Source organism: Rhinopithecus bieti, unplaced genomic scaffold (genome assembly GCF_001698545.2).
Source record: "Rhinopithecus bieti isolate Rb0 unplaced genomic scaffold, ASM169854v2 scaffold_314, whole genome shotgun sequence".
Taxonomy (NCBI): Eukaryota; Metazoa; Chordata; class Mammalia; order Primates; family Cercopithecidae; genus Rhinopithecus; species Rhinopithecus bieti.
This window is the reverse complement of record NW_016803040.1, coordinates 638,638-657,117: the sequence shown is the minus strand read 5'-3', so window position 1 is coordinate 657,117 and position 18,480 is coordinate 638,638. Positions and strand designations below refer to the sequence as shown.

The 18,480-nt window shown below is 42.3% G+C and overlaps 1 protein-coding gene and 1 pseudogene across 2 annotated transcripts in view; one reads left to right on the top strand and one right to left on the bottom strand.

Annotated features, from left to right (window-relative positions):
* PCED1B (PC-esterase domain containing 1B) overlaps positions 1 to 17,321 on the bottom strand; it is a 28,201-nt gene extending 10,880 nt beyond the window's left edge. Inside the window, exons 1-3 of one of the 2 annotated variants that reach the window (XM_017885426.1) lie at positions 17,291 to 17,321; positions 14,450 to 14,506; positions 9,966 to 10,435 (exon numbers count right to left, since the gene is read on the bottom strand). The gene's annotated coding sequence lies outside the window, so the exon portion shown is untranslated. Of the gene's footprint in view, positions 1 to 2,796; positions 4,030 to 9,965; positions 10,436 to 14,449; positions 14,507 to 17,290 lie in introns of those variants that run through there. The other variant, XM_017885503.1, reaches the window with a different exon arrangement.
* Positions 10,186 to 18,480, top strand: part of LOC108537838 (interferon-induced transmembrane protein 3 pseudogene) — a 94,630-nt pseudogene continuing 86,335 nt past the window's right edge.

Here is an 18,480-nt window from a genome sequence, read left to right as displayed (position 1 = left end):
AAAAAAAAAAAAAAAAAAAAAAAAAAAAAAATCATAGTTATAAGTAGTTCCATGTTGTTTTCTGTTTTCCTTTTTCTTTTTTTGAGACGGAGTCTCGCTCTGTCGCCCAGGCTGGAGTGCAGTGGCCGGATCTCAGCTCATTGCAAGCTCCGCCTTCCGGTTCACGCCATTCTCCCGCCTCAGCCTCCCGAGTAGCTGGGACTACAGGCGCCCGCCACCTCGCCCGGCTAGGTTTTTGTATTTTTTAGTAGAGACGGGGTTTCACCATGTTGGCCAGGATGGTCTCGATCTCCTGACCTCGTGATCCGCCGGTCTCGGCCTCCCAAAGTGCGGGGATTACAGGCTTGAGCCACCGCGCACGGCCTGTTTTCTGTTTTCAAAGTAAACTTTGGGCTGAGGCTAACGCTGTCACAGAAATATGCATTAATAATGTCTACTGCCACAATAAATTATGGCATCTTGTTTATATTTCCCTGTTTGGGGATAATTAATTTTTTAACAGCTTCATAAGCTATGAATTACAACTCATTGACTATTGCTTTACAATGATCACAAACCAAACACATAGCATTTATCTTTCATTAAAGTTTTGAAATAATTATGTTGATTTTTTTCTTTTCTGATTGATCTTTATTTACAAGGAGGGGTACATTGAAATAAGCCAGTTGCTTTAGAGATCCTGCAGAGAAGTTTTAAATCACAGAGAGTCACTAACAATCAAGATGTTTTGATTCATTGTGGGAAGTACTTGTAATTATAAGTTTCTTGTATGACTATCTTAATACAATATTGTACTGGGAATATAAATGGTTCATTTCCTTATAACCGCATTTTGGGGGATCTAACCAATAGTTTGAACTTTCCAAAATTCTGTTAAACTTTAGTAGACTGGATGGTACAGATAAGGGATTATTTTTAATGAGCTCACCTGTATAATTTATCTATGTCTTGGCATTTGCTTAGTTTTCTAAGTGAATTTAAACTTGCCAAAAATTAAATTACATGCCATATACAGTTTTGAGAGAAAAAAGAAAAGCAAACAATTCGAACTTTTCTTTGGGAAAAGTGGACTGGGGATTCTCTAGAGACTCATATTTTGATTTGAGGCCAGTCAGTGAACAGCCATCGACCCATACAACACCGAAGTGGAAGAAGCAATGCAGGCCTATTTTCAAAAGCGGCTTTAGGAGCAAAGGAAACATACAGAAAAGTACTGAGACATGCTGTGCTGTGGTAAGTAATGCAATAGAAAAATAATTGCCAGGCCAGGTGCAGTGGTTCAATTCTGTAATCCCAGCACTTTGGGAGGCCAAGATGGGTGGATGACTTGAGATCAGGAGTTCGACCCCAACGTGGCCAACATGGCAAAACCCCATCTCTACCAAAAATACAAAAATTAGCTAGGCGTGGTGGCACGCGCCTATAATCCCAGCTACTTGGGAGGCTGAGGCAGCAGAATCGTTTGAACCTGGGAGGTGGAGGTTGCAGTGAGCCAAGATTGTGCTACTGCACTCCAGCCTGGGTGACAGTGTGAGACTCTGTGTCAGAAAAAGAAAAAAAAAGAAAGAAAGAAAAAGAAAAATAATTGCCAAATAACCACTGGAAAGATTGTTAACTGATTTGAATCCCCTTTCTATATTGACCTCATTTTCTATGTAGGTCTCGGATCTGCAGTCCATTAATTAATTCAGTAAAAATGTAGAGAGCACCTGTGTCTATCTACAGCTATGACAGCTGTTACTGCACATTTGGCTCACACCCTTCAACATCGATCATGATTCCCCTATGAATCCCTGCATCATGAAACCACACCATAAGGCCTGTATTTCTAAGTTCATTATCCAGGTAGTCCTTAAACACATCTAAAATCATGCAAGATAAGTGAAAAATGGAAACTAGAATAAAGATCTTCAAACTGGGCTCCATGTAATCACAGGTTTACTTTGTGGAGGCAAGAATCACTGTGGGTATATTCAGTTTGTATTTATATCATCCCTACCAGGCCACAATCTGAAATTTGTAATTCTTTTAAAATAAATTATCAAAGAAGAATCCCAAACACTTTGAGTCTGAAAATTACCAAGTTTAAAATTCTTAAAGCATCATATTTTCCCATAATAATAGTCTAATATAAATAACTCCTATGAATTACAGAAAGAAATGCAGAGGGCATTTTATGAATGAAGTGGAGGTTCTTAGTAACTCATATACAGGTAACTTCTATAAAACAAAAGATAAAACCATGGACCATTAATTCCAGTGAGCTCACTTTTTTAAGCTTTTGTTTTATAGCCTTTTGTAAATACTCCCTAAAATAAATAATCAAAGCACTTCATAGACATAAAAGTAAGATTTCAATCAAGTACAGTCTATAGTAAACATCTACATGATGGTCTTGCGTCCATTATTCAAAGTATATTTGCTAACTTCCTACCTATTACCCCTTTAACACAAATGAAAGATACCGAAGGTGGTGATCTGGCTTTCAACTCCAGGCAAAGAAGCCAGACAGGGCCGGTTGCCCACAGTTTTGAACCAGTTTCCTCTTCTATAAAAGGGGAATAATATTACCTACCTCGTTGAACAATAGTGAAGATGAAAAGAGATCTCATACATTAAGAGCCTAACACAAGGCCTGCCGGACAGTAGGCCCTTCTAATCCTTTGACTCAGCAAGCCCTCCCACAATGATTCCAGAGAAAACACAGGCCTGCAGACAGGACCCTGCCTGGACTCCCTCCTCAAACCTTCAAATCCTCACCCCGCTTCCCACTCTCCTGCAAAGGCAGAGAGGTACCTTCTTAGGCGTAAAGCTTCCTCAGCAGCTCAGGGACTTTTCTCCCGGATATCCCCCAGTGAGGGGATAATTTGCATTCTGCATTTTCTTTACCCTCCTTGTCTTGGATCCTTCTTTTTAGCATTAAACACATTCTAGCTTCTTGCTTTGAAAAAGAAAGGAAACATCTTTGACTCCACCTCCAGGACAGTCCTATCTTTTGCCTCCGCTCCAAGGCCACATTTAAAAACAAAACTTGCTTGCACTGACTGGGTCTAGGTCTGGGCCCCACCTCCCATTCACTCCTCCGTTTACTTCAATTTGGCTCTGACTGCATCAAAGTAAAGGAATGTTTGTTAGTAAATCACCGATTACTTCCTTGTTGCTCCTTTCAGTGGCCACTTTTTGGTTCTTACAGTATGAGGGGTGGGGGCACGACTGACTGCTTCCTCTGAGAAACCCAGCCCTCAAGTCCACGTATTTGTGACACCCTTGTATCTTGTCCTTCCCTAGTACCTTTTGAGGGTTTATCTTTCTCTTGTGGTTCCCCAAATGTTGGTCTTTCTCTCTCTTCTCTCTCTTTTTCTTATTTCTCCCTCCCTTCCCGGTCTTTCTCAAGGCCACTGAAGGAGTCCTTTCTTCTCTCCTTCAACATTCTTATCCTCATTTTCAGAGTGTCAGGAAGTGAGGTAACCATATGTTCCTATTTGCCCCAAACAGTTCTGGTTTCCGCCTGTTTTCCCAGAATGATTAGTAGCACCCCAAACCCTTAAGAGTCCTGGTTTGGATGGTAACAACGGACCATCCCTTATCAATTCCTATTTGTATGCAGATTTGTGCTTTATTGGGGCAATAAAGCACATTGGCTGAGAGGGAGGGCCTCTGGGGTTGGCCCCTTGGGTTTAGATCCTGCTCCACTGCTTACTAGCCCTTGAGTCCTGGGCCTATTAAGCAACCTCTCTGCCCTGAAAAAACCTCATCAATAAAATGGGAACAATATAACTGCAGTTTTCCTAACAAGTGGGGGTTAAATGAGCACATGTAAAGTTATTAGCATGACACCACCACATTTCTAAGTACTCAGTGAATGTAGCTATTATCTTTGTCTCTAGCCCAGACCTGTCGCCTGAGTTCCATACATATTCAGGTGGAGAGAACAAAAAGTTCTTTGGGGTTGGGGGGTAGGAGGTAAGAAAAGCAGTCTGTGCAGGCCCCTATCACTTCCCAATTCTCTTTTATTTTTTGAGATGGAGTCTCGCTCTGTCGCCCAGGCTGGAGTGCAGTGGCCGGATCTCAGCTCACTGCAAGCTCCACCTCCCAGGTTTACGCCATTCTCCTGCCTCAGCCTCCCGAGTAGCTGGGACTATAGGCGCCCGCCACCTCGCCCGGCTAGTTTTTTGTATTTTTTAGTAGAGACGGGGTTTCACCATGTTAGCAAGGATGGTCTCGATCTCCTGACCTCGTGATCCGCCCGTCTCGGCTTCCCAAAGTGCTGGGATTGCAGGCTTGAGCCACCGCGCCCGGCCCCAATTCTCTTTTTAAAAAAAAAAAAAATTTTTTTTAAGAGACAGAGTCTCACTCTGTCACCCAGGCTGGAGTGCCATGGTGCGATCACGGCTCACTGTAGCCTTTATCTCCCGGGTTCAAGCGATCCTCCTGCCTCAGCCTGCTGAGTAGTTGGGACCACAAGTGTGCATCCCGTGCCCGGCTAATTTATTTTTTTATTTTTTTGTGGAGACAGGGTCTTGCTTTGTGGCCCAGTCTGGTCTTGAACTCCTGGTTTCAAGTAATCCTCCTGCCTTGGCCTCCCAAAGTGCTGGGATTACAGCCATAAGCCACTTCGCCTAGTCTCCCAGTTCTCTAGACACTCATTTATCTTCCCATCAAACTATGGCTGAATTCTTGAAATAATTGTCTCGTGACCTTTGAACAGTCTCCCTAAAGGTAAATATTGCATTGACCAACAATGGGAATGATGGCAGCACATGCTCAGCATGCAATTTCAGAGAGCTGCTGAATATATAATTTTGCTTGAAGCACTGGCTGGGAGTACATAATTGGGTGGAAATAAACTTTACTTCTGAAATGTGTGGATAAAGTCATTTTTATTTTTGATGACTGGTTTTCTTTTAATTGTGAAGAAATCCTTAAGCTGATCTGTATCCAGGCAATCATTTAAAATTTTTTATGTTGGCCGGGCGTGGTGGCTCACCACCTGTAATTCCAGCACTCTGGGAAACTGAGGCGGGAGGATCACTTGGCCCAGGAATTCAAGACCAACCTGGGCAACATGGTGATATCCCTTTCTCAAAAAAAAAAAAGAATTTTGATGTCTAATGAATATTGGAAACAATATATATATTTTGAAGATATAGTTTAGGGAGGAGGGGAATGTTGCAATATATTTTGGGAAGCTGAGCACAGTGATCAATGTCACATTTATTTTTGGCTTTATGGTTAAATATTTTACGTTCCCCAATTTTCTTAGTCCTTAAAAGTTTGTCTTTGATTAAAACATTATTTTTTAAATGGTATAGTTTTAGTTTTATATGTTTTCTTACATAAAACTTTATCATCTAAGTTTTAAAATTTCAAATTCATTTAATATATTAGCCTAATTCCAACATTTTGCATTCTGTAAACTTTTTATATTTTGGGATATGACCCTTTCTTCTTGGGATCTTCTGAAAGACTGCGGGAAATGATAGGGTTTGTGTAAGCCCAGAGGCCTTTTTCTCATGTCTTTATGTTTGTTTCTATCACTCACCTTTGAATGTTCCCCAACCCTTTCCTCTTACTAAAATTCCGTTCTTTCAGTAAGACTCAAGTTAAAAGACAATTTTGTCAGAGAGCCTTCCCTACTCTCCCAAGTAGAAAACTCTCTCCTTCCTCTGAGGGATGCCTCTACTTAAACTTTGGTTCTGTTTTGTTCTATAATTAACTGCCCATGTGCCATTCTATCCCACTCTATGCTAGTTCCAGATGGCAGAAGTGGGTCTTACCCATCTTTGTACCCCTCAGGGCCCAGTGCTTGTGCCTAATAATCATCGGAACTCACTGAGCACTCACTTTGTGCCAGGCCTACTCCATTCTCACAACCCGGTGAGGGAGGAACCATTATTATCTCTATTTTATAGATGAGTAAACTAAGGCATGGAGAGGTTACATAAATTGCCTAAGGTTGGCTGGGCATGGTGGCTCACGCCTGTACTTCCAGCGCTTTGGGAGGCCGAGGTGGGTGGATCACCTGAGGTCAGGAGTTTGAGACCAGCCTGACTAACATGGTGAAACCCGGTCTCTACTAAAAATACAAAAATTAGCCCAGTGTCGTGGCACACACCTGTATTCCCAGCTACTCAGGAGGCTGAGGCAAGAGAGTTGCTTGAACCCAGGAGGCAGAGGTTGCAGTGAGCCAAGATCGTGCCACTGCACTCCGGCTTGGACAACAGAAGGAGACTCTGTCTCAAAAAATAAATTAAAAATAAATCAATAAATTGCCCAAGGTTGCCCAGCTAGTAAATGGCAGAACTATGCTTTTGACAATGTATCGTCTTCTTCTTGTTCTTTTTTTTTTTTTTTTTTTTTTGAGGCAGGGTCTCACTTGGTCACCCGGGAGTACAGTGGCATGATCACCGCTACTGCAGCTTCAACGTCCCAGGCTCAATCAATCAGTCCTCCAACCTCAGCCTCCTGGGTAGTTGAGACTTTAGGCTCATGCCACCACATCATTAATGACAGTGAATCTTCTGAATAATTAGATAAGCTTAAGGTTTCCTTTTGTTTCTTTGGGAGTAAGTATGGCTCCAAAGCCTGAGTTTTTATTTTTTATTTTTTATTTTTTATTTATTTATTTTTCTTGAGACGGAGTCTCGCTCTGTCGCCCGGGCTGGAGTGCAGTGGCCGGTTCTCAGCTCACTGCAAGCTCCGCCTCCCGGGTTTATGCCATTCTCCTGCCTCAGCCTCCGAGTAGCTGGGACTACAGGCGCCCGCCACCTCGCCCGGCTAGTTTTTTGTATTTTTTAGTAGAGACGGGGTTTCACCGTGTTAGCCAGGATGGTCTCGATCTCCTGACCTCGTGATCCGCCCGTCTCGGCCTCCCAAAGTGCTGGGATTACAGGCTTGAGCCACCGCACCCGGCCAAAGCCTGAGTTTTTAATCTCAGCTATAAATATTTGTTTAAATTAAGAGAAAAGAAAATCATCTTATCTAGGTAGAAATATTTGCATGTAGCTTTCCTTGTTATTCTCTGTTGAAAAACAAAATAATGTTTTGTGCACAGCTTTAAAATTTTCTGTGAGAAAACAAAGCAGGTGTGAAATAACTTAGTTCAATTTTCATCACTCTGTTAGCTAGTCTTCTTAAAAGCCAATGGAAAACCCAGTGCTACACTAAAGCTATATTTGTATTTCAAATGTTTAGGCTTATGCTGACTACTCTAGATTCTAACCAGTGGCTGAATTAAAAGTTCCATGGATAAAAAACAAGGGCGATTGGAGAGCTAATAATGACGAGTGCTTTCAACTGCTGAACAGGTTGGATTGTGACAATTCTGCTCCAGGACTAGCTACAAAAGTCCATTTACTCAGTAACAAGAACCCGGGGCTGAGTCAGCAGGCCTGGATTTCTTCCACCTCTAATGCTTACTTCATCTTTGTGCTGCTTAGTTTTTCACTTATTAAATAGGGGAAATAGTACCTATGCTCCTCTGAAGGGATTACACAAAAGAGTTTTAAAAATGGATATTGTTTTATTATTGTTGCTATCATTATCGTTACCATTTTGTAGTATTTAAATTCTACGTGTAATAGTGTTTCTATGGAAAAGAAATTTTTTTCTTTTGTTTTTTGAGATAGAGTCTCACTCTGTTGCCCAGGCTAGAGTACAGTGACGTGATCTTGGCTCACTGCATCCCCTGTCCCACGGAGTGATTCTCCTACCTCAGTCTCCGGAATAGCTGGGATCACAGGCATTTGCCACCATGCCCAGATAATTGTTCTATTTTTAGTAGAGATGGAGTTTCACCATATTGGCCAGGCTGGTCTCGAACTCCTGACCTCAGGTGATCCACCCACCTAGGCCTCCCAAAGTGCTGCGATTACAGGCCTGAGCTACCTTTTTCCATAGATAGTCAACCTATGGAAAACATTTTTTGAATTTAAAAATGAGACTATAAGAGCAGGTCTCAGCCAGGTAGAGTGGCTCACACCTGAAATCCCAACACTTTGGGAAGGCCACGGAGGAAGGATTGCTTGAGCCCAGGAGTTCAGGCCAAGCCTGGGCAACAAAGCTACATCCCTGTCTCTACAAAACAAAACAAAACAAAACAATTAAAATTAAAATTAACATGATGTGGTGGCACATGCCTGTAGTCCCAGCTACTCAGGAGGAGGCTGAGGTGGAAGGCTACCTTGAGCCCAGGTGTTTGTGGCTGCAGTGAGTTGTGATGACACCACTGCACTCCAGCCTGGATAACAGAGCAAGACACCGTCTCTGCCTTGGCTTTTACTCACACTATGTTGTAGAGGATTCTGGAAACTTGAGTTCCCACTGCTTTGCCTGTTGGCAGTGCAACTGAGGACTTGCCAGTTTCAAGCTCCACGGCTTGGAGTGGAAGAAAGGACAAGCAAGGTCCAGGGACTAAGAAAGCTGAGGACCAAGAATCTGTGCTAGTGAAATGAATGTCCTATTTCCCAGGCACACCGATTAACTTCTCATATTAGGCCTTTCCCCAGGCCATGGTTTTCCCCACTTCAGTGCCAACACGCACCTAGGGGCTTTTCTCCCTGCTGCTGTGTCCAGCCGAGCTCCCGCTTCTCTCTTCTCCAGCTACAAAAATAAGTCAACAGCTCTGCACTGCCTACCTTAGAGTTAATTGTGGAAATCAAATGAAGTGCTGTGTAAACTCTACAAGTGTTCACTGCTATTGTTATTCGGAGCTACCTTAACATATCTGGAAATTGGGCTTAGTGGTTAAGGGAGATTTCCAGTTAAATGAAGCATTTAACTTATTATTTAGCAATATTAATTATTTAGTGGCATTATTTAGTATACCCTCCAAAATGTGTTTACATATTTTAGCAGTTTATCTCTTTATTCTTCTTAAGAACTCTAAGAAGGCTGCGGTGGCTCATGCCTGTAATCCCAACACTTTGGGAGGCCAAGGGGGTCAGATCACCTGAGGTCTGGAGTTCAAGACCAGCCTGGCCAACATGGTGAAACCCTGTCTCTACTAAAAATATAAAAATTAGCTGGGTGTGGTGTCGTGTGCCTGTAATCCCAGCTACTTGGGAGGCTGAGGCACAAGAATCGCTTGAACTTGGGAGGCGGAGGTTGCGGTGAGCTGAGATAGCGCCACTGCACTCCAGCCTGAGCAACAGAGTGAGACTCCGTCACATACATACACACACACACACACACACACACACACACACACACACACAAACCCTAACAAATTCTTTCTTTTCTTTTCTTCTTTTCTTTCTTTCTTTCATCTCGCTCTGTTGCCCAGGTTGGAATTCAGTGGTGAGATCATGGCTCACTGCAGCAACTCTGCAGGCTAAATCAATCCTCCCACTTCAACCTCCCTAGTAGCTGGGACTACAGGCCTGTGCCACCATGCCTGGCTAATTTTTATAGGTTTTTTTAGAGACGGGGTTTCATCATATTGTCCAGGCTGGTCTTGAACTTAGACTCAAATAATCCACCTGCCTCAGCCTTCCAAAGTGCCTGGATGACAGGTGTGGGCCACTGCACCTGGACTACATACTCTAATTTTCTCCATTTTATACATTTAAAAATTAAGGCTAAAGGATCGAGTAATCTGCCCAAGGTCATCCATTTCATAAGAAGCAGTGCTGGAAGTAAAATCTGATGCCAAGCCTTTGTGGTCAACCACAACATACAAGATTGCAGACAACAAATGCCTCATGTCCCTTCTGTAGTTCACAGCTAAATTGGCTGCTTCCTTTCACTGTCCATTTTAATAAATTTACTATTTTATCAATCACTAATATTTTTGTTATTGCCAAGCATCAGTTGTCTCTTTAATGTTACATGGGGTGGGCTGGAGGAGGCTAGGGTACTGATTCCTCTCTACAGTAAGTGCCCCCAAAATGACAGTCTCAAGAAAGGCTGGTCAGAAATGCCAACTTAATGTTTCAAATAAAATGGAAAAACTGAAAAGTACTTACTCATTAAAGTAACTGGTGATGTTTAAGCTTCTCTCTCAGTTGATTCTAGATCTCATCCCTAGATAGCTTTCTTCCTCTCCTGTAGATCATTGTGGCCAGACGGGAGATCTCTCTGAGCTTGGGCTATAGGGGAAATAGGTCAGCCTTTGGGTGCTGCTATGCTTGCAAACCAGCGTCTGGGGAGAAGATGATATTTCCGGTGGCATCTGGGGCAAATAACACAAGTCAGCATTTACTTTCTTGCTTTAGGAAGCAGAAGACTAATGACCGAATCTTCAAGACTTTGACATGTATGAAAACATGAAATGGTAAGTCAATACAAAGACAGCATCTTCCTGGAATTTGGTTTTGAGCTTGTTTTCATTTCACCTTTCTCAGTAATCTGGGTGTAGCTTATTTTGACTCTTCTTTTGATTAAACAATTCAGAACCTCGGCTCTTATTGTTCTTGCTGGTGTGGTGCATTCACGGCTGAGGAGGTGGTCAGAAGAGGAAAGGAGGAAGTGAGAAGAAACACGGAAATGGTAAGAAGAACTCTACTTTTCTAACTAATATTTCATAGTAGTAATCTTGTGTTTCTGTGCAATGTGTTACAGTTTACAAACCACTTTTATTTTTATTTATTTATTTATTTATTTTTTTGAGACGGAGTCTTGCTCTGTCACCCAGGCTGGAGTGCGGTGGCTGGATCTCAGCTCACTGCAAGCTCCGCCTCCCGGGTTCACGCCATTCTCCTGCCTCAGCCTCCTGAGTAGCTGGGACTACAGGCGCCCACCACCTCGCCCGGCTAGTTTTTTGTATTTTTAGTAGAGACGGGGTTTCACCGTGTTAGCCAGGATGGTCTCGATCTCCTGACCTCATGATCCGCCCGTCTCAGCCTCCCAAAGTGCTGGGATTACAGGCTTGAGCCACCGCGCCCGGCCAATTTTTATTTATTTATTTTTTTGAGATGGAGTTTCAGTCTTGTTGCCCAGGCTGGAGTGCAGTGGCGTGGTCTCAGCTCATTGCAACCTCTGCCTCCCAGGTTCAAGCAATTCTGCTTTAGGCTCCAAGAAGCTGGGACTACAGGCACCCGTCACCAAACTGGGCTGATTTTTGTCTTTTTAGTAGAGACGAGGTTTCGCCATGTTGGCCAGTCTTGTCTTGAACTCCTGACCTCAGGTGATCTACCCACCTCGGCCTCCCAAAGTGCTGGGATTATAGGGGTGAGCCACCGCGCCAGGCCACAAACCGCTTTTAAATCCTTTCACTTCATCTCTCCACTGCCTTCTTGATGGAAAAATAGCTCAGTCCACACTACAGGAAACCACAGGCCTGAGCCCTGGCCTCAGCTAGATCCAGTATGTGGCAGAGCAAGATAAGAACTTTCTGCTCCCTCCCCTAGTGTTCCACTTGAAACCAGCAGGTAACTCAAGGGGACAGTGTGCTTAAAAGGGAGACGGTTAGCCTGGCACCTTGGCTCATGCCTATAATCCCAGCACTTTGGGAGGCCGAGGCAGGTGGATCACCTGAGGTGAGGAGTTCGAGACCAGCTGGCCAACATGGTGAAACCCTGTCTCTACTAAAAATACAAAAATTAGTTGGGCATGGTGGCGGGCGCCTGTAATCCCAGCTACTCGGGAGGCGGAGGTTACAGTGAGCTGAAATCACCCCATTGCACTCCAGTCAGGGCGACAAGAGCAAGACTCCATCTTTAAAAAATAAAAAAAACGGGGGGAGGGGGGTGAGGAGATGGTCTTCTGATGGATTAGATAAGCGTAGGCATTTGTTTTCTTTTGTCTGGAATAATATGATTTCGGGGAGGGGAATATCACTTTCCCTACAAATACGAAAAGGAAATAATGAATCAGAAAAAAAAGAGAGAGAGAGAGAAAATGCATGATTACAGAAGATCCCAATGCATGACTACAGAAGATCAGAATATGCCACCCCCAGGTTCCCGTAATCCCAGCTCCTTGGGAGGCTGAGGCAGGAGAATCGCTTCAACCCAGGAGGCGCAGGTTGCAGTGAGCTGAGATTGCACCATTGCACCTCAGCCAAGGCGACAGCGGGACTCCATCTCAAAAATAAAAAATATGCCACCCCAAAATATAGTTATTTGGCGTATTTCAAGCTGATTATTCTGAGCAACCGCAGACACAGGGGTATCTCTGAAAAGCTGTCCTTTTGTAAAATAAATTTATATTTATAAAAGAAATCTACATTAGTCAAAGTATATGTATCAGGAAGAGTCCTGCTCTCCGACAACTTTTATTACCTGGGAGACTTTTCATTTACATAACAAGACAACCTTTATTCACCATACATTTCCTCTCATCACCCTTCTATAACTTGTCACTAGTTCTCTGTAAGCCCCAAGTCCCTATTCCTTCCTGTAGCTCAGGATGAGCTTCCATCATCTGGCCTTTCTTTGAGTCTCACGTTTTGTGGGATTCCAGTGTGTGTGCATATAATTAAAAATGTTTTTTCCTTTTCTTTTTTTTAATTGAGATTTGGTCTCATTATGTTGCCCAGGCTGGTCTTGAACTCGTGGGATCAAGTGATCCTCCCTTGATCCTCCCTTGATCCTCAGCTTCCCAAAGTGCTGGGATCACAGGCATGAGCACTGAGCCTGGACAAAAATGTTTTTTCTTCTATTAATCTGTTTTGTGTCAATTTAATTTGTATCCCAGCCAAAGAACCTAGAAGTATGGAAGAAGCCATTTTCCCTCCCTTACAGTACAAAGTAACTAACCAACAAGAGTAGGAGATTTCAAAACAGTCCTGAATTACATGCTCTGAAGACTTAGTTTTTTTAATGGTATGCTATTTATGTAAACTGGGTTATAATGTGACATAATTGTCTTTCCTTGAAAAATATCATTTTACTTTACATCACTGTCTACTCAGTGTGTGGCTTAAAATTAATTCCATACATTGTGCATTGTTTTCATCCTCTTGTCTATGGCCATCAATAATGTCATCTTGTATTTCCCCATGAATTTTAGTACAGTCATTACCATTGAAATGTAGTACAATCAAGGCAGCACCCAACTGATAGCCTTAATATTTTATAATTCATAGTAGTCTATTACATATCTTTGAAAATCTGCCATTATTTAGTTCTAGCAATTCTATAAATGAATTGCAAATCTTTCTAGTCCTGTAGATTTCAGCTGGTCTGTGCACTGTGAGAATAAAAGAACAATCTCTGTAATCATCCCAAGACCAGAGAACAGAGGAGCTGTAATAATGCAAATGATAATTCCACTTATCCTCTTTAAACTTAAAATAAAGTTGATTTCCTGGCTTCCAAGAACTTATTATGCTCTATGTAGACAGCTACTATTGCTATTCTGGCTACTAGTGCTATTCTGGCCCTATTTCATGTTTCAAAGCTCAGTGAGCCATCTCTTTTTTTTTACCCACCAAACTTGGCTTTTTCTTAAACAGTAGTGACAACTTACGCACATATAATGTTTTACCCTGTGAATATGCTTTCACACACAGATATCCTTTAATATTAGCAGCTCGTTAGTAGTTATAGCCACAGAGAAATTTAAACTTTTCTTTATGCAAGCCATTATCATTTTATCCACATTTTCTATCTTAAGGAACACAATTATTTTTCTTATCTTCTTGGGAATCCTATAAGTGGGCCAGAAATCAGCCCATTAAATATATACATATATACATTAATTTCAGTTGGCTGGTGTGTGTATGTGCTTAAATCTATTCCTGGGCTGCCTTAAAGGAATGGGCCAAATTTGGCAAATAACAAAACTATGTTTTTGCTTTGCTTGTCTGACTTAAACAGTCCACATATTTTTGATAAGTCCTCTTCAAAGCACTCACATTTAGTATTTTCAAGCACATATGAATAATGAAAAATTTGTTTCTATTAGGGTACAAAATCTTCTCTGATAGCATATTAGGAACTTTGAGATTCTCGATGAAAACTTCTCATGAATTCGATTTAGTAACAGAACTAAATTTTGCACTAAGTAGATGCAAACTTTGTGCTGATGAACAAGGCAATAGTTGTTGGGATTTGGGATGTTACAGATTGAGAAGAGCCAAATCAGTGATTTCACTATTCAGGATGGATGGAATGAGAAATGTGAATCTATAAAAGATCCCATTCTGTCAGGATTTCTTAAACGGTTCCACAAAATTCTTAGAATTCTTATGTTTTATGCAAGTTCTGTTTTCTGTTCCAGTGTAGCTTAGTGGTTCAGAACATGGCCTTTGCAGGCAGAAAAGCTGGAGTTCAGAGTCCCAAATTAATAATCCACAAGCTGTGTGACTTTGGGAAAGATACTCAACCCCTCTGGCCCACTTCTACTTGTGAAGTTTAAACATGCAAAGTGCTAAGCAGACTGCTTGGCACTTAGTAAATGCTCATTTTATTCCAGGGATTGGTATACATGCATCCATGCTTTAGTAATGCAAAATAGTTCTTTAAATGAGTAACCACTAGAAAAAAATGTAAATACTGACAAGTACCTTATTTGATGGGAACTGTTCCATGGGCTGGTATGACACCATCACTGCAGGAAGAGACTGCGCAAGTGGAAGGGAGATGACAGAAATCATCGTTAGGTCAAGTTGAAGCTCGGGGAGATTGAGCAGCTGCCTCAATCACACAGGTTAACTACTGAGCTTGGACTAAAGACCAGGCTTCCTGGGTACCGGACTCATAGTTCCAGAGCAATAGTTAATGAATTTTTTTCTCTAAGGCTGTAAGCTCTTTTACGGAGAATAATTTAATACCCTACAAGAATTGGGTCTTACATTATTTAGCAATGTCCCTTACCTTTAAACCACAGTTTAGTTTTCTAATTCCGGTTCTCTCTCCTTTTTTCTTTTTGTTTTTTTGAGACAGAGTATTTCTCTGTCACCTATGCTGGAGTGCGCTGGTGTGATCTCAGCTCACTGCAACCTCCACCTCCGGGCTCAAGTGATCCTCACACCTCAGTCCCCCACCTACCTCCAGCAGCTGGGACCACAGGAGTGAGCCACCACGCCCTGCTAGTTTTTTGTATTTTTGGTAGAGATGGGGTTTCGCCGTGTTGCCCAGGCTGGCTTCAAACTCCTGGGCTCAAGTGATCTGCCCGCTTCAGCCTCCCAAAGTGCTGGGATTACAGACCTGAGCCACTATGCTCAGTTTTTTTTTTTTTTTTTTGAGACAGAGTCTCACTCTGTCTCCCAGACTAGAGTGCAGTGGTGTGATCTCGACTCATTGCAACCTCTGCCTCCCAGGCTTAAGCAATTCTCCTGCCTCAGCCTCCTGAGTAGCTGTTATTATAGGCATGTGCCACTACACCTGGCTACTTATTTTTTTTTTAAGTAGAGTTGGGGGTTCACCATGTTGGCCAGGCTGGTCTTGAACTCCTGGTCTCAAGTGATTCACACGCCTCAGCCTCCCAAAGTGCTGGGATTACAGGCGTGAGCCACTGTGCCCGGCCATAAGGTTGTTTTGTCAAGGAAGATGGAAATAACTTAATATTTTGGGTCCTTTGTTACTTTATTAAACATTCATCAAGTGTCCCCTCGGTCAGGCACAGTGCTTAGCAACTGAGATATGAGGTTGAGTAGAACATGGTCTTCTCTATGTCCTATAGCTCACAGTGCAGGGAGGGAAAACACAGAAGCAGATAATTAGAATTCAATGTTGGGAGTGCATTTATGGCTTTATGTTAGAGTATCACTTCTATTACTGAAAAGGGACTTGTAAAATTCTACTGAAAATGTGAAAATGACTGAAAACAGCACCATAAAAAGTAGCTCCTAGTCATATTCTTTTCTGATGAGTATTTACTTTGTACATACGATTGGCCCACATTGCATCACTTGTTTTATAAATTAATTGTATATCACTATTCTATTTTATTGGTAAAATAGTAGGCTTTTAAGTATTTTTCCCAATTATCACTTACAAAAATATTGTTACAGCTTACTTTTTTTGCTCTTCCTTTTTCTTTTAGGGTGCTCTTTTCCTTAACATAGTTTGTTATTGCTTCTCTGAAATACATTTGTTTATTATTATTATGACTTTTTTCAGACGGAGTGTTGAAAGACTGGAGTGCAATGGTGTGATCTTGGCTCACTGCAACCTCCGCCTCCTGGGTTCAAGCGATTCTTGTGCCTCAGTCTCCCAAGTAGCTAGGATTAAAGGTATGCACCACCACACCCAGTCAGTTTTTGTATTTTTAGTAGAGGTAGGGTTTCACCATGTTGGCTAGGCTGGTCTTGAACTCCTGACCTCAGGTGATCTGCCTGCCTCAGCCTCTCAGAGTGCTGGGATTACAGGCATGAGCCACCAAGCCCAGCCTGAAATACATTTAAATAAATGAAGATGGAGAATCAGACATTACTTTCATTTATCTGAATCTGGTGCAGTTTAATTAATCTATAATTGTAAATCTTAGAATCATATGTCAGTATTCTATTTTGTTAGTCATGATTTCTAAGTGTTACATAACTGTGGCCCCAGCCACTTTATATTTTGGTTTCATGACAAAAGACTGATTGTGGTTATTTTCTACCTATGCATTTATTCTTAGTGATATATGCTGGTTAAATTATGGGATAGTTTTAAAATACATGACAAAAATAGCTAAGAGTAAAGAAATGTCTTTGTTTCTGGTTGAATAAACTGACTACGCAAGGTTCCAATTTAAAATAAATTCTTAACGAATCATGTTATTTTCCAAAACTGCTCCTCCTCTCAGAAAATGAAATCAATATCCACCCGGTTGCCCCAAGACAGAAATCTCAGGATCATCTGTGACTCCTTCGTCTTCATCTGCCACAAGTAGAGTAGCTTCTATCTCCAAAGCCAATCTTTGATCAGTCCTCTTCCTATGGCCTCTAACTATAGCCTCTGCTTTAGTTTAAATCTAGAATCCTGCTGTGGTGGTGCTGTGGCTTCCAAGTTTATCTTCCCACTAATGTTCCTTTCTTCCTCCAATTCATTCTCTAAACCACAGTCTTGCTCTTTCTAAGACACAGATCTTATAATTTTACTTCCCTTCATAGGCTGAATTTAACCTGCTAAATCATGTCAAAATTTTTCTGAAGATACCAGCCTTTCTGCCTTAATCAAACACATTAGCCAAATCCATAGCATTACTGGGATAAAGCCTGAAGATCCCAAATTGATAAGGCATCTGGATTCCCTTTGATAACAGTATTTAATAACAATGAACACCTACTGAGTATACTATTCCAAGCATTTAAAGTGTATTAACTCTTTTTACAAAATCAACAATAATTATTATTGCTACCATTTATTGAGAGCCTACTTTACTAGGTGTTACATATTCATTTATTCATTATTGTTACCTTTTCGAGATGAAATCTTGCTCTGTTGTGCAGGCTGGAGTGCGATGGCATGATCTTGGCTCACTGTAACCTCCGCCTCCCGGGTTCAAGTGATTCTCCTGCCTCAGCCTCCCGAGTAGCCGGGATTACAGGGATGTGCCACCATGCCCCAGTAATTTTTATATTTTTAGTGGAGGAGGGGTTTTGCTACATTGGCCAGGCTGGTCTCGAACACTTTACCTCAGGTGTTCCTCCCACCTTTGGGATTACAGGTGAGCCTATTGTTACCTTTAAAACCACCCTGCAGGGTAGCTCTTACTGTCTCCGTGAGGAATACCAGAAAAGGGAAAGGACTTCCTGGAGGTCTGGTTCTGCCTCAAGCCAATCAGCTGACACTAAGCAGTGAAGCCAGAATCTGAGGTCTCTCTGCCTGCCCTGGTCTTTGCTCACCCTGACACCAGACACCTCACTATGTCCTGAGCAGCACAGATGCCACACCCACAGTGTCACATAGAGAAGGGTGATGTAAATGAAAATTAAAACACTGTGACAAAGTCAAGGAGGTCATTTGTTTTTGTTGTTGTTGTTAAGTTATTTTTGGTAGAGACAGGGTCTCACTATGTTGACCAGGTTAGGCTGGTCTCGAACTCCTGGGCTTAAGCAATCTGCCTGCCTCAGCCTCTCAAAATGTTGGGATTACAGCCATGAACCACTGCACCCGGCCAGTGTCAGGCTTTGTCCCCTACAAGTCAAATCAAAATAGCCAGCAAGCTGGGTTCCACCCGGTGGCTCACGCCTGTAAACCCAGCAGTTTAGGGGCCCAAGGTGGAAGGATTGCTTGAGCCCAGGAGTTTGAAACCAGTCTAGGCAACATAGCGAGACCCCGTCTATACAAAAATAAAAATAGGCTGGGCAGGGTGACTCGTGCCTATAATCCCAGTACTTTGGGAGGCCGAGGTGAGTGCATCACCTGAGGTCAGGAGTTCGAGATCAGCCTGGCTAACGTGGAGAAACCCTGACTCTACTAAAAATACAAAAATTAGCCAAGTGTGGTGGTGCATGCCTGTAGTCCCAGTTACTCGGGAGGTTGAGGCAGGAGAATCGCTTGAACCTGTGAGGTGGAGGTTGCTGTGAGCCGAGATAGTGATACTGCACTCCAGCCCGGGTGACAGAGTGAGACTCCGTATCTTTTTTTTTTTTTTTTTTTTTTT